We start from the raw sequence: 15630 nt of genomic DNA, 5'->3' as shown, positions 1-15630 counted from the left end.
CAACTTGTTAGTTATATAACCTCGAGTAGGTTATTTAACCCCAGAACGACTTAATTTCTTTATCTTTAGAATAGGGATAATGTATATACTTTTAACTTCTTTTATCAATATCAACAGATAATTCCAGATGTACATGTGCTCTTTTGTTCTTAGATTTATTAATTTTCTTCTTGGAGTATTTCAAGAGGAGGGTGTTCCGTATACAATTTTGACCATATTTAATGGTATCTTTCCTTGGTAATATTTCGTTTTAAATCGTCTCTTCTCTATTGGTTTAACCCAGCTTGCTACAGCATGTATTGTGTTGTTACCTTGGTAACCCAACCTTCTCTCCATTGATTAGGAAGTCCCAAGGTTGTCCATTATATTCCATCACCTTCTTACCCTTAAGAAAGCCAGTGTCCAACCTATTAGAATTAGCTTGTAACCCCTAGCAACCTGTTACCCACATTCTAAAATTTGATGTGCTTTTCATCCTAAATTGTTTTAGAGCCCTTTCGCTGTTGTTGTTGATGGAAAAGTAGAATTTTTTTTTTCTCAGAGTTTTGCTCTGAATGCTAGTTATCATGGCCTCTAGTTTTTATGACCAAGAATTGCATTTGCTTTGATAAAGAAATAATTCAATGATGCTTCTTTCTTTTTAGCACACTTGATTTAGTAGTTCAAGGTGGATGGGAAGACTGCCCCTCTTGTATGGGTGCTATGCTCAAACAATGAAATAGGTTTGAAAGGAGAGTTTAAACTGCCATCTCTAATTGATGTAAGCCAGTTTTTCCCTTCCTTTATGACTCTATCTGGATTCCTTGACCTCAGTAACAAGATGATGATAGGCTTTCAGACCCTCAGTATTAGCCTTCCTGATGTCTCTTCCTTGCTTAAACCTGTTTGCTTCCTTGGGCTTAAGCTCTGCAAAGTTAGGGTGGTCTAGTGGTGTATAACATGGTTTCTACCTCAATGCCCTTGAAAAAATTTCTCCTTAACTTTTAAATATTGGTATATAAAAATGGATATAAACAAAATAAAACGTCAAATTAAAAATAATGTTCTACTGGAATATAACTTTGAATCATGTTAAAATTAATAATAGGTCCATTCTGTTTCCTTGTGAATGCAGTCTACTCAGTTCTTTTTATTTTTTAGCAATATTTTCTTTTTCCAAATGAGCATGTAAATTAATCAACACATGTAATTATTGTCAAATGTCTTTTTTTTTTTTACCATTGAATTAAACATATAGATATACTTTGATGGATTAAGTAAATGTTACATTTATAATACTATTAGCCTGAATCTCTCTTTTGAGAAAAAAATAGTACATAGAAGAAATGAAATGTAAGGCATGCCTATGGCTAAGTATGCAATTACTTTTGAAGTCCTTTGTATTGTCCTATCCTGTAGTCTAGAGCAGGGAGTCAATGTGGTATCAGAGAAAGAACGTTGCTCTGTGAGTCAGCACATCTGTGTTTTCCCAGCTGGGCTATGCACTGGCTATGTGACCCTGGGTCAGTTAAACCACTTTCTTGGGCCTCAGCTTCCTCATTTATAAAATGGCATAGACTAATAATATGTGTCCTGTTCACTGCACAGGGTTATTACGAATATTTGATGAGAAAAATGATGGAAAATTACTTTTTCAACTCCAAAAGAATATGGAAAGAAATAAGAAATGTTGCATACCTGCCAGATCATGTAAAAAAAGAGTTTAGGAAGTCCAGAGAATAATTATCATATTACTCTTATCGTGTAAGCTTTTTCATTGTTTAAAAAGAAATTGGATGTGTGTTGGAGCTAGCATACATCTTTCACGTTCGTAATTTTATGGATAATATAAGGTGGTATGCTCAATCCTTTGTTGCTTTTCATGCAAAGAAATGTGTGAAAGCACTCTGTACCATTTTTGTGTACCCTAACCTAAAGGGTTACACTGACTAATGACATTGCATTTTTACAGTGTCTTCTCCTGAAAGTTGAGGTTTCAAAAATATCACACAATCCATCCACAGAATAAGCCTGTGAAACAGAGAGGTGGTAATCATTATTTCCTTCAGCTTCAACTTTATTATTTCCTCCAGGAGATCTGAAGCCTGAGGATTCACAGGGTCAATGACCAGCTTGCTTCTGAGAATAGGTATTTCCTCACCAACTGGCCAAGGGTGGGGTTTATATAAGTTGTCGCAGACTGGTCAATTTTGAAAATGTGATGTTCTATCCTTTTTTCAAAAAATTGCCCCTTATATATTTGAAGACAGACTTTGTACCTCGATTTGGCACTTAAACTCTCTTTTGTTATGAATCATTGTACTTGCCTCTGTCAACCTATCAGACCATAAGCACCTAGAGGGGAGGGAATTTATTTTACTCACCTTTGTATGTCATGTTCTGCCTAACGTAGAGCCCTGCCCCAAACTTTCACTCAATAAATCCTGTTGAACTGATTTGAAACAAGGACTGTAAGAACTGAGTGAACAGGTGAATTTAGTTCAGATGGAGACAGAAGATGCAAATATCTCTAGGTTGACATTATATTCTCTGGAGTTGTAAAAATTGGTTATCAGGTTGTTAGTTTAAAATCTTCATTTTTATCAGGTGTTTATAATACACGGATCAATTTGGATCATATTTAAGGTCAAAATAATTCTCCAAATTGTGTTAGAATTAAATATCTATTACTGTTAACAATTAAAATGTAGTAATTATAATGGCATTTTTCACCTTTGTTTTCTTCACCCATCATTATTGATTATCACAGCCTTCCTTGTTGTTGTTGTTAGGTGCCGTTGAGTCATTTCCGACTCATAGTGACCCTGTGCATAACAGAATGAAACACTGCTGGACCCTGCGCCATCCTTCCAGTCATTGTTATGCTCGAGCCCATTATTGCAGCCACTGTGTCAGTCTATCTTGTTGAGGGTCTTCCTCTTTTCCACCACTCATGTACTTTACCAAGCATGATGTCCTTTCTCCAGGGACTGATTCCTCCTGACAACATGTCCAAAGTACGTAAGATGCAGTCTTATCATCCTTGCTTCTAAGGAGCAGTCTGGTTGTACTTTCTCTAAGACAGATTTGTTCATTCTTTTGACGGTCCATGGTATGTTCAATATTCTTTGCCAACACCGCAATTTAGAGGCTTCAGTTCTTCTTCGGTCTTCCTTATTCATTGTCCAGCTTTCATATGCAAATGATGTGATTGAAAATACCATGGCTTGGGTCAGGCGCACCATAGTCTTCAAGGTGACATCTTTGCTTTTGCACACTTTAAAGAGTTCCTTTGCAGCAGATTTGCCCAATGCAATGCGTCTTTTGATTTCTTGACTGCTGCTTCCATGGCTGTTGATTGTGGATCCAAGTAAAATGAAATTCTTGACAACTTCAATCTTTTCTCCATTTATCATAATGTTGCTTATTGGTCCAATTGTGAGGATTTTTGTTTTCTTTATGTTGGGGTGTAATCCATACTGAAGGCTGTGGTCTTTGATCATCCTTAGGATAGATAGCCTTCCTTTGGAATCAAAAATGCCTGGAATTGATTCTTACTGACAAAATTTCTTTCTGCCATTTGTTTCACCATTTACAGAATTATCATCAGTTTCCAAAGAAAACAAAGATATCTTTTATTTTGTGGTCCAAGGGTACTTGTAAAGCTAGGAAGGTTTACTTTATTTTAAACTAATCATGCCTGAAAGGTTATATTCCAAAAAATATTTGAGTGATTGTCCAGTAAATAATCAGAGAAGGAAACTATAGAAATAACTGGGGATACATAATCTTCCATAAACATTAGGCCTACAAGAGCCTGCTGTGAAGTACCTTCATTTTCTTAGTGATAAGTGATAACTGTTTGCTGAAATGAACAGAATGAAATGAAAATTATTTTTTGAAGGGCTCTAATTTTGGTTTTTTTAAAGAAAATACACAGTACTGGTCAGATGAACTGAATTCCAAAAAAGATGTTTTGAGCATGTGAATAATACTTTTCAAGTCTTTAGTGTTAATTGTGCAATGATCTTTTTTAATACCTGTGATAATGTAGTAGTCCACAGTAAATAACACTAAGGCTCTTTTCTGTCTTAAAGGCCAGTAATAAAAGTAAGATCTGATATATAGTTAAATATATATTTTGAGAGAAATGGACAGGTATTTGTGGCCTTGATCTCCATGTTTTGTAGTTCTTAACCTATGACATCAGAGATTGGTTTGAGCATAGCCTCAGACGGAGCTTCAGGCAAGATTTATTTTGGATAGTCATAATAGCTTGGATAATCGGACCTGGGATCACCATTTATCAGGACTTCTGGGAGGCTGAGATATTCTATGCATTCAACATTCAACAAATATTTATTAGGCACCTACCGTGCATCAGACACTGTGCAACTTTAGTTAATAAGAACTTCTATATAGTGTATCTATATAGTTTTTGAGGAAACCCTCATGGTGTAATGGTTAAGAACTACGGCTGCTAACCAAAAGGTCGGCAGTTTGAATCTACCAGGCACTCCTTGGAAACCATATGGGGCAATTGTACTCTGTCCTATAGGGTTGCTGTGAGTCAGAAGCGACTTGATGGCAATAGGTTTGGTTTGGGTTTATATAGTTTTTGGTTGTGCAGCATTACTTTATACTTCTCTACAGCATCATAATTTTGTTTTGGGGAATTAATCTTTAGCACATGTGTGTACTTGGGATTGTTAAATTGTATGTCAACTTGGCTGGGCCATGATTCTCAGTGGTTTGGCAATTATATAGTTTGGTAATTGCTTCCATGATGAGATCTGATATAATGTGATACCTCCTTGATGGGGGAAACCCTTGTGGGATAGTAGTTAAGAGCTACAGCTGCTAACCAAAAAGTTGGCAGTTTGCATCCACCAGAAACTCCTTGGAAACCCTATGGGGCAGTTCTACTGTGTCCTATAGGGTCACTATGATCCAGAATTGACTCAACGGTAATGTCTGGTTTTGGTTTGTCCATGATAGAATCTGCTGTGAGTAGTCAATCAGTTGAAAGGAAGTTTCCATGGGGGTATGGCCTGCATCCAATATAGGTGGACTTTCTGGCAAGGCTCATGGGCTTTTGCTTGCTCTGGATCCTGCAGCTGGTTCCTGTTCATCTGACCTCTGGTTCTTGGGACTTGAGCTACCAGCTTACCTGTCGATCATGGGATTTGTCAGCCTCCTGAGTCTGTGAGCCAGTGGCCTGTCAGCTTACCTGCTGATCTTGGGATTTGTTGGCCTCCTCAGTCTATAAGCCAGCGTCCTGGCAGCTTACCTCCTTATTTTGGGATTTGTCAGCCTCCTCAGCCTGTGAGCTGGAGGCCTGTTGTTTAACCTGCCACTCATGGGTTCACCAGCTCGTGCAGCTGCATGAGTCAGGAGAACCCTCCAGCCTGAATCACTGACTTAGGACTATCCAGCCTCTACAACTGTGTGAGCCATTTCCTTGATATAAATTTCTCTCCTCTCTTTCTCACTCTCTCTTTCTATAGATGCTTCACTAGTTTTGCTTCCACTAGAGAACCCAGCCTAAGACAGTACTTTCGCAGGAAAATCCAGGTACCCACCTCTTACTGTACAGTCCAACAGAGCTAGAGGCTTCCTCTTTCCACCTGTGTTTACCAAGAAGAAGGCATGTAACCTCTTTTTAGCTAGTTGGAAGGTCTTTTCTGGCCCTCTGAATCTAGAGTGACTGAATCAAACGCAAAAAGGATCTTCAGTGCTCAGTTATTATAGTAGTGGCATGAATGTCCTGATGTGAGGCCACGGAGAAAACTCACGTTTTCTCTTTCTTGGCCCTCCAAGCTACCTTTCCTGTCCAAAACAGAGCCTTGCTCCTCTGGCCTTCTGCCAGATCTGTGAATGTGCTAATCCTATCCCCATGTTTAAGTTAGGCAGAGTTTGTTCCATCTAAGGGCCTCACTGATGCATTTTGCCCAGAGCTAGTGGTGTTTGGCCTTCCAAAAGCTTCAAGGGACAAACATTGCTTTAGATTGGGAAAAAGGGTTGGCAATCACACTGGCTTGTAGTCATATCTGAACACACCCAAATTGTATCAGACCATGGGTGGTAGGAGCTCAGAGTTTCAGATGATGTTTCATTCACAGCATATGAACTTGGGTAAATCCATGCAACAGAGTTGTTTTCAACAAAAGAGAAAAAAAGGTTTTGTGTCTAAGCAAAATACCAGCAAAGGGAAGAAGGGAGATGTGAGGATAAACTTTACAGCCTGTATAAAGGGAAAGAGCAAAAACCTAGCTCAGAGAGCCCCAGTATGAGAAGGGGTAGGAAGTGAACACACAAAATATCACACTGTTTTCCAGATGGGAAAAAGAAAAAGGAAAAATGAAATTCCCACAATTCTTCAGAGGGTTGTGTGAGAATGTAAAGGAGATAACTGCCAACATTCAGATAGTGACGTGCCGAAGTCCTTGTCCCTAGGGAACCCACGAGCCTATCAGCAAATCATGCTTTCTTGGGAACGTTCACTTCCATAAGTCCCATCTCCCCTTATCTGCCCACACACAGACTGTGAAAGGCCTTCCTTATTCTAGGCCAGATCCTATAGGGATTGTAGAACAAGGTTCTTCCATGCCCTTATTTGTGTGTATATGTGTGCGTATGTGCATCTGTGTGTGTGTGTAAGAGAGATAGGGTGGTGACTAACTTCTCAGGATTTCTGTCTTATAGTTCTGAGAAAAACCAGTTTGATTTTCTTATTCAACCTCCACAAATTATCCATCCCTCTTCCCTTGGCCCCTCCTGCTGCCTACCTGTTCATTCTCCTCACTCCTTCTAAGCCAATGTACTCACCTTTTCCTTTAGCTGTTCATTTTGCTTCTGTCTCTAGACCTTTCTTTCCCCTACCATATTTTTTGGGAGGGATCTTAGATGTACTCAATTATTGCTCATTTATTTTGAAAACTAAATAATTTTTCTAATATTTTATTCAGTGACAAAGCTATTCTGGAAGCCTAAGTTTCCTACCAAGAGTTGTGTAACCAGTTTGGAAGCTTTGAACACATGTAATCGCAGGGAAATTCAAGCTTTTTTTTTTTTTTTTTTTTTTTAACTCAGAGATATAAAAGTTTCAAAACTATAAAGAAAGTTTCCGAATTGCATGTCTTCTCATTCTAGGTATTTTTATCTTTCCAGTACAGTTTCACAGTAGCTTTCCCTTACTGTTCTTTTCAAAGTACTTCTTTGCAGCTACTGATTCTCAGGCCTGGTGCCTTTTCAAAGATGCATTTCTGGAGGCTGTTGGTTTCAGGCATTTCAACTGCATGAGTTATGCAAGTGTGAAAACTTTTTCATTCTAAAAAAAGATGCTCCAGACTATTTTTTGTACTCAGAATAGCAGCAAAAAATAAAGATTGATGTTGGGGATGGGTGTAGTCTTTGCAAGGAAGGGAAGAGATAAATAAATTTATGTCTTAAGTCAATAGCACAATCAAAGCTAAGAATGGAGAACTGATTACTAAACAAAACTTTGGGTTAGGCAGGGAACTACATTTTTATGAGCATCACCCTTTGCCTCTTCAGCTATTGGAAAGCAAAAAGTTATACTGAGTATAAATGTAAGAAGTTATAAAAGACCTAGATGATGCAATATGTTTACACAATAAAAGATGAATGTTTATGTTTAAAAAATTTCCTTTTTGTCCATTAACATTAATATTAGTTCCCCAGTAAGTGTGTTGCACCACGGATTCTTATGGAAATAGGCAGGCCCAGTTGCTGCCTTTGAGAAATTTAGAATTTAGCATACACACACACACACACACACACATTTAAATGAAACCATAAAACATATGTGAGGTTCAGTGTATAATTTGGAAAATTTCTAGGCATTACTGAATTCCCTGATGTCTCTTAGAAACAGAAGGCCTGTTTCTAATAAATTTATTGATATAAATGCCAAACGAAACAAATGTCACAGTTTAGACACAGAACTGATTGAAGAGTTGGTGGACTATTTTACTGGTGTTATTTCCATATCTAGTATTACTTCTTTTAATGAAGAACAAGTGTCCTAAATCACTTCATTGTGAGAAATTTAATTACCAGAGTTAGAAATAGCATCCTGAACATGGATTTCTATCTCCTCTGTTTATCAGCACAGTGATATCCCTTGATTTACTCTCTTCCTTCCATGGTGGCCACTGCAAAGTGGGCAGTGACTCTGTACCCATTTGATCATGGGGAGAAGGGGTGCTCTTACTTTTACAGTCAAAGTCTCTGTATCACTTAGGAATCATTCAGCCGCAGTAAAAAAAAATTCTCAGCTAACAGAGACTTCAAAAATAGAGGCCTTTCAAGATCTATCTATACAAGATCAAATTGACAACAGCAACTTGAAAGATTAAATAGGGAACTTAGGGGGCAGTGAGCTTATGTTAATGGAGGAGGAACAACTCAGAAAAGGAGGGTGAGAGTGGTTGCATAATTTGAAGAATGTAATCAATGTCACTGAATTGTACATATAGAAGTTGTTGAATTGGTATATGTTTTGCTGTGTATATTCTCAACAACGACAACAACTGACAAAAAAAATTAAGAAAAAAATAGAGAACTTTAGTGTTCTCATGGAATGAGAAGTCTGGGGTGCTTCCAGATTTAGTGCAGAAACTCTATGTTCATCTGAAAGAACCAGGATTTTTCTGTCTTCCCTGCTGTCCTCAGCTTGTTGTTTTGGTCCCTGGCACAAGATGGCTGCTAAGGAGACATTATGGCCTCATGCTATCATATTTGATCCAGAGAATGGGCAGGCAGGAAAGGATTTTTTTTTTTTTTAGGAAGACATATATCTCCCAGAGTCTCCTTATTAGACTTCCTTTCATAACTTATTGGCCAGAACTTGGTCACATGCCCTGCTCCTCCCCTTCCTACTACCCCAGCTGCAAAACACATGGGAAAGTGATTAACTAGCAAAGGAGAATAGAATTGCTGGTACTAGATTAGATAAACCATGTGTCATCTCTTGTGCCTGAGCACACTGACACTTTCATCCCCCACCATTATGGTTCTGTTGGCAAGGGATAAGTGGAAGGGATGTTGACTAAGTTTTGCTCATCTCCCAGGCTGTGGCTTCCATGACGTCTCCCTCACTTACCTGTGACTCAGCAGTGAGTCTTCAATGTGTCGACCTTTGTTCACCGTAGTGTAGTTTCTAACTCTCCAGTCAGAAAACCTCCTGATTATTGTTTAAGAGAGAAAGCAAGCTAATTGTTTCTTGCTTCTGGGCTTAATTTACCATTTCATGGCTGGGAAGGGGGAGCTTGTCATATATAATCCACAACTTCATATTTCTGTGCTTTCTCAGCTAACATTTTTTTAAACCTAAGAGGTTGCAGCTTCAAATATGTCTTTATCCATTTTTCCCCTCCATTCTGGCAGATTCTATCTAGGTACAAAATAAAAGAGAGAAAACTCTGTTTATCTGGTAAGTTTTGATTATTTCCTCTAATTTCGGGACCATAAACCTCTGCCAGGTTATAGTTTGTATTGTAGAGCATCTGTATTCTCTCTCTTAACCACTCCCCTGGTTTCCATGAATGTTTAATTAATATGTGATATGGTTCTGCAGAGGAGCCTGTGTGGCATAAGCAGTTTGCAACTGGTTACTAACCTAAAGGTTGGAGGTTGGAATGCACCCTGTGGGTCCATGGAAGAAAGACCTGGCAAACTGCTTCTGTAAAGATGACAGCCAAGAAAACCCTATAAAGCAGTTCTATTCTGCAACGCTTGAGGTTACCATGAGTCAAAGGCCGACTCGATAGCAACTAACAACAACATGGTTCTGCCAGAATTGTTTTTTTCCATTATAGAAATCACTTCTTATAGAGGTTTGCCACTATTTTTTACATGGCATTTTGGCATGTTTCTAAAAAGCAGTTTTTAACTGAATTTTGTGTAATGGCTTCCTCACAGATAGAAAAAAGGAATTTTTTTTAGACATTTCACATTATTTATCTAATACTGATAAGTATGAAGCTATGAAACTATCCATTTAGACTTTATTTACATTTTAACTATTGATTTAAAACAATTGAAATACATGTAAACTGATGATTTACTCATCATCAAGGATTCTGTGTGATGTTTACAAATCAGTAACTTTCCATCAACATAATTTATTCTGTCTAGTGAATAATCCTGAATATTCCTGCAACCCAAGATGAAGAAAAATGAGATCTAAATTTAGACCTCATTTTTCTTCATCTTGGATTGCTGAAGATCATTCAGAAATGGCTGCAGCAGTATATTGACATTGAATTGCCAGAAATTCAGGCTGGATTCAGAAGAGGATGCAGAACCGGGAATATCATTGCTGATGTCAGATGGATCCTAATTGAAAGCAGAGAATACCAGAAGGATGTTTACCTGTGTTTTATTGACTATGCAAAGGCATTCAATTGTGTGGATCATAACAAATTATGGATAACATTGCAAAGAATGGGAATTCCAGAACACTTAATTGTGCTCATGAGGAAACTTTACATAGATCAAGAGGCAGTTGTTCGTACAGAACAAGAGGATACTGATTGGTTTAAAGTCAGGAAAGGTGTGTGTCAGGGTTGTACTCTTTCGCCATAACTATTCAATCTGTATGCTGAACAAATAATCCGAGAAGCTGGACTGTATGAAGAAGAACAGGGCATCAGGATTGGAGGAAGACTCATTAACAACCTGCATTATGCAGATGGCACAACCTGGCTTGCTGAAAGTGAAAAGGACTTGAAGCACTTATTACTGAAGATCAAAGACCACAGCCTTCAGTATGGATTGCACCTCAACATAAAGAAAACAAAAATCCTCACAACTGGACCAATGAGCAACATCATGATAAATGGAGAAAAGATTGAAGTTGTCATTTTACTTGGATCCACAATCAACAGCCATGGAAACAGCAGTCAAGAAATCAAAAGATGCATTGCATTGGGCAAATCTGCTGCAAAGGACCTCTCTGAAGTACGGAAAAGCAAAGATGTCACCTTGAAGACTACGGTGCGCCTAACCCAAGCCATGGTATTTTCAATCGCTTCATATGCATGAAAAAGCTGGACAGCGAATAATAAGGAAGAATGAAGAAGAAGTGATGCCTTCGAATTGTGGTGTTGGTGAAGAATATTGAATATACCATGGGCTGTCAAAAGAACATACAAATCTGTCTTAGAAGAAGTACAACCAGAATGTTCCTTAGAAGCAAGGATGGCAAGACTGCATCTTACATACCTTGGACAAGTTGTCAGGAGGGATCAATCCCTGGAGAAGGACATCATGCTTGGCAAAGTACAGGGTCAACGGAAAAGAGGAAGACCCTCAATGAGGTGGATTGACACAGTGGCTGCAACAATGGGCTCAACCATAACAATTGTAAGGATGGTGCAGGACCGGGCAGCATTTCGTTCTGTTGCACATAGGGTCACTATGAGTCGGAACCGACTCGACAGCACATAACAACAACAACAAATGAAAATTAGTGCTTCAGTTTTGGAATGTGTACTTCTTTTTTCTTTTATATTAGTGGACTAATTGTTTTTTCTTCCCCCATCATATATTCATTTTCAATTTAACTATCATTACTAAATGAGTGGTCATCTTTCATAATACTCTTCAGCCACATTGTTTTGATCACCTAAAATCAGGTACAGGTGTCATAATTCATTCTCCATAGGAAGGCTCAGGAAGAGCCTGGTGTTGAAGAGATATAGAGGAAGAGCCCAAATTACCCTCTATAAAAACTTAACTTAACATTCAAAAAGTAAAGCTCTTTTAATATAGGTGCTCATCTGTATCCCCTATTTCCACACAAAAAAGCATTTTAAAAGATTTCCAGAAAGAAAAGAAAGATAGCAGTTATGTGTCCTTGGGCCCTAAATCTTCTCTGATGGATCCTTGTAATGAAATGAAGGTGGAGATTAGAAGCTATCCTTTTTTGCCTCATTTTCTTGAGAGCTTTACCTCAAGATGCCATAAAATTGAAAAAAAAAAAATCATTTGGATACTGATTGAAAAGGCAGACTCAGAGTCTGGAATGCAAAATAACAGCCCATATGCCAAATCACATGCATTGTAAGGTTGATACTTCTGAAGGAAGATTTAAAAGGCGACAGAGAATTCCAAATTTGGAACCCACAGAGACATCTGGTATCTTAGAACTTTCCACTTTCCTTTGGCAGATATTTCAACTAATTTTCCCACCTTGGTCATAGTGTATAATTCTTCCTTAAACTTATTCTAATTTTAACATATCCTCTCTATCCCACTGTTACTGTGAAGTGTCGCTACTGTCAGGACCAACCATTTAATTTTAGCACTTAGGTCATTTAACCATTTCTTAGAAGAAGAAAATAAGGGGGTGGAATTGAACCAGCATAATAAATGCCACCACCAACGTTCTTTTTTGATTTGTGGCATTTCTTTATATTTCCAACTTTTGGTCTCTAAACAGATGCTTGTTTAAAAAAAAATGATGCATGAGTCAAAATGCAGAAAAGTCATCACATTCCAAATGGTAGTGTTAATCACAGTGCACATGAGCTCTTCAGTACCAAAACTAGCTTGCGAGGGTACCACCATCATGCTGCCTGCTCCTTACAAGCCAGTTGCTAGTGTCTGCTTAGGATCTACTTGAGGAATTCATTAATTTGGGTCCACATTTGCCCGACGTGAATGGTAGCGTGGGATGAGGGCTTAAGGAGACTGACAAGTCTTTGAAACAATTACTGTGAAGAATGTATGAAGGGGTACATACCAGGATTACTGAGTAGCAATGAAGACTGAGTTGAAATTGAATAGTATGAACTTTTAGTAGTGACAGCCATTCCTTTTCGATGACTCTCAGTAACAGTAAATTATGTTCATTTTAGAGCTGAAAAGGACCATCTTATTCAACCCCTCATTTGACACATGAAGAAGCTGAGACTCAGAGAAGCTAAATGAGTTGCCCAAGGCTACATAGTGAGTGGCAGAGCAATTCTGACTTCTAGACTAAATCTAAAGTGAAATATTTCTTAAAGATTTCAAAGTACGACTAACTTTAAAATAATCTGATTTTAGAATTTTCTATTGATTCTCCCTCTCTCTTTTATTGTCCTGTCAAAGAGAAGATCTTGCAAGAATTTGATCAAAGCAACTTCTTCTATTTGTGACACCATTTCTTGAGCTCCAGTGTCAAGCCTTATCAGAAGCAAACAGAAGAATTTATGTACTATTGATTCATCTGACCAACCTGTTAAAAAAAAAAAAAAAGCTCTTGCCATCGAGTAGATTCTGACTCATAGCAACCCTACAGGGCAGAGTAGAACTGCTCCATAGGGTTTTCAAAGTTGTAAATCTTTTTGGAAGCAGACTGCCACATCTTTCTCCCGTTGAGCTGCTGGTGGGTTCGAACTGCTAACCTTTCCATTAGTAGCCAAATGCTTAAACACTGTGCCACCAGGGCTCCTTCTCGCCAATATAAATGCATTTATATTCCCACTTACTATTTTAAAAAGCCATTTTATAGAATCCAGCTAAAAAAAAAAAAAAAGCTACAAAGGCACTCTTTAAATTGGTACCTGGTCTCTGTTATTATTAATATATATATATATATATGCATCTGTCTGTCTGTCTATCTATCATCTGTCTGTTGTTGTTCTTTGCGGTCGAGTCAATTCTGATTCATGGTGACCCCGTGTGTACAGAGTAGAACTGATCTATAAGGTTTTCACGGCTGTGACCTTTTGGAAGCAGATCGCCAGGCCTGTCTTCCAAAGTGGCTCTGAGTGGATTTGAACCACCAATCCTTGGGCTAATAATTGAGCACTTAACCATCTGCACCACTCAGGGGCTCATCTATCTAGATATATTTATTTTACCATCTTCTAAGTTCAGCAATTCGTATAAAATCACCACTTTCCTGAGAGCACTTCAAGAAATGAACTGAAGAGTTAGTAGTGTCAGAGTCCCTTTTAGATACAAATTAACTTCAATGCCATTTGCATAATTGTAATATCTTTCAATGTAATTCCATGTATTTACCTTATTTAATTCTCATGCTAACTGTGTGAAAGAGATGGCATTATTTTCCCCATCTATAAAAAAAAAAAAAAAATTTTTTTTTTTTTTTTTTATATAATGGGGAACCTAGGGCTCACAGAGGTTAAGCAGCTAATTAGTGGGTGAATCAAGTTCTTCTTTACATCGTCTAGTTTTTTTGTTTTTTTATGACTATACGCTAAATAGATTGTATATTTGACCTAGTAACTTTTAAAGACTAATGTTGATGCTGCCTTCAAAAATTGAAAAGAATTCAAGATCAATTTGCCTAAGAAAGCATTCATTGAATAAACTGTAGTCTATGCAAAAGTCTTTCAATCAGTTGGCCAGCAGTTATTACCAATTGATGACTTCCCTGGAGACGTATTCAATTTGAAGTAGAATTGACAAGCCGTTTATCTGACCAAGTTGTTCAGGAAAATGAGCTAGCTTAAACACTGAATAAAATAGGTATCATCTTGCACCTGGGAAATCCTAAGGGAACACCTAAAATAGTCATTAATGGTTTCTGGCTCCAAGTGTAACTGAATTTTGCTGCGTTAGTAGAATGCTTTCCGATAAGGTTCAAATGGGCACATGTAATTTCATTTAAGATAGTGAACACTACGTTTGAAAGGCATGATGGCCGTATAACATTCAAATGTAGCTGAAAAAGCTAAACTTGCAGACTGTAGAAATGTCCCACTGGAACCCCTTCCATCAGACAAATTTCACTGATGCTATACTCATGCTTCTTATTTAAAAGGAATCACAACTTAAAGTTACTGGTATTCTGATTTATTGCTTATGTTAAAACAGGTAAAGCAAGAGTAATCATAACTTGCTCCTAGGTAAGGTATTCTGTATTCTCGAGCAAATTTTAGGGAATGAACACCCAATTAGGAAAAATATTCAAGTTTCAAAATGGCAATTTTGGGGCAGGAAATATTTGTCTTTTTTGTTTGACCCTCACGAAATTTAAGAAGGCATTATCATTGGTCAGGCATAATGGCTGGCCATAATACAAGCAGGTTGTCTTATATGTGGCCCCCTCCATACTTCTATGTCACCAGACTGGCACTGGTGGGTGCTAGAAACTATATAGTATGGTTGATTCTTGGATGTGAAACTCAGTTCACTTTCTAAAATGGGGTATATTCTGAATTAAAGTACAGACAGTGATGAAGACTACATTAAAATCTGACTCACAGACTACCTTGTAGTGACACTTAATAATATGGAAGATGTTCCCAGTATATTCCATCCCCACCCACCCTTTTTTGATTGTGGTGAAAACATACACAAAAAAACATCCACCAACACACTGTCTTCCACATTTACAACTCAATGACATTCATTACATTTTTCATCTTATGTGACCATTATCACTATTATTTTCCAAAATGTTCCACTACTATTAACATAATGCCCCCCAAACGAAAACTCCCCCTTTCCCCGTCCCTCCCACCCCTGGTAACCATTAATGATCACTGGTTTTTACATATCTGCTTATTTCACATAAATGAGATTATACAGTATTTGTCCTTTTGCAACTGATTTATTTCCCTCAGTGTAATGTTTTCAGGGTCCATCCATGTCGTGGTGTGCATCAGA

The sequence above is a fragment of the Loxodonta africana genome, chromosome 4, assembly GCF_030014295.1.
Source record: "Loxodonta africana isolate mLoxAfr1 chromosome 4, mLoxAfr1.hap2, whole genome shotgun sequence".
NCBI lineage: Eukaryota > Metazoa > Chordata > Mammalia > Proboscidea > Elephantidae > Loxodonta > Loxodonta africana.
This window is presented reverse-complemented; position numbering follows the sequence as displayed.